Here is a 1,426-nt window from a genome sequence, read left to right on the forward strand (position 1 = left end):
TGGTGCTGAACTCTCTCAGCTTTTGCTTGTCTGTAAAGGTTTTAATTTCTCCATCAAATCTGAATGAGATCCTTGCTGGGTAGAGTAATCTTGGTTGCAGGTTTTTCTCCTTCATCACTTTAAATATGTCCTGCCAGTCCCTTTTGGCTTGCAGAGTTTCTGCTGAAAGATCAGCTGTTAACCTTATGGGGATTCCCTTGTGTGTTATTTGTTGTTTTCCCCTTGCTGCTTTTAATATGTTTTCTTTGTATTTAATTTTTGACAGTTTGATTAATATGTGTCTTGGCATATTTCTCCTTGGATTTATCCTGTATGGGACTCTCTGTGCTTCCTGGACTTGATTAACTATTTCCTTTCCCATATTAGGGAAGTTTTCAACTATAATCTCTTCAAATATTTTCTCAGTCCCTTTCTTTTTCTCTTCTTCTTCTGGAACCCCTATAATTCGAATGTTGGTGCGTTTAATGTTGTCCCAGAGGTCTCTGAGACTGTCCTCAGTTCTTTTCATTCTTTTTTCTTTATTCTGCTCTGCAGTAGTTATTTCCACTATTTTATCTTCCAGGTCACTTATCCGTTCTTCTGCCTCAGTTATTCAGCTATTGATCCCATCTAGAGTACTTTTAATTTCATTTATTGTGTTGTTCACCATTGTTTGTTTTATCTTTAGTTCTTCTAGGTCCTTGTTAAATGTTTCTTGCATTTTGTCTATTCTATTTCCAAGATTTTGGATCATATTTACTATCATTATTCTGAATTCTTTTTCAGGTAGACTGCCTATTTACTCTTCATTTGTTAGGTCTGGTGGGTTTTTACCTTGCTCCTTCATTTGCTGTGTGTTTTTCTGTCTTTTCATTTTGCTTATCTTACTGTGTTTGGGGTCTCCTTTTTGCAGGCAGCAGGTTCGTAGTTCCCGTTGTTTTTGGTTTCTGTCCCCAGTGGCTAAGGTTGGTTCAGTGGGCTGTGTAGGCTTCCTGGTGGAGGGGACTAGTGCCTGTGTTCTGGTGGATGAGGCTGGATCTTGTCTTTTTGGTGGGCAGGTCCACGTCTGGAGGTGTGTTTTGGGGTGTCTGTGGCCTTATTATGATTTTAGGCAGCCTCTCTGCTAATGGGTGGGTTTGTGTTCCTGTCTTGCTAGTTGTTTGGCATAGGATGTCCAGCACTGTAGCTTGCTCGTCGTTGAGTGAAGCTGGGTGCTGGTGTTAAGATGGAGATCTCTGGGAGATTTTCACCGTTTGATATTATGTGGAGCTGGGAGGTCTCTTGTGGACCAGTGTCCTGAAGTTGGCTCTCCCACCTCAGAGGTACAGCACTGACTCCTGGCTGAAACACCAAGAGCCTTTCATCCACACGGCTCAGAATAAAAGGGAGGAAAAATTAGAAAGAAAGAATTAGTAGAAGTAGAAAGAAAGAAAGAAAGAAAGAAAGG

Source organism: Aethalodelphis obliquidens, unplaced genomic scaffold (genome assembly GCF_003676395.1).
Source record: "Aethalodelphis obliquidens isolate GAN/ISIS:26980383/991018 unplaced genomic scaffold, ASM367639v1 scaffold46, whole genome shotgun sequence".
In the NCBI taxonomy this organism is placed as follows: domain Eukaryota; kingdom Metazoa; phylum Chordata; class Mammalia; order Artiodactyla; family Delphinidae; genus Aethalodelphis; species Aethalodelphis obliquidens.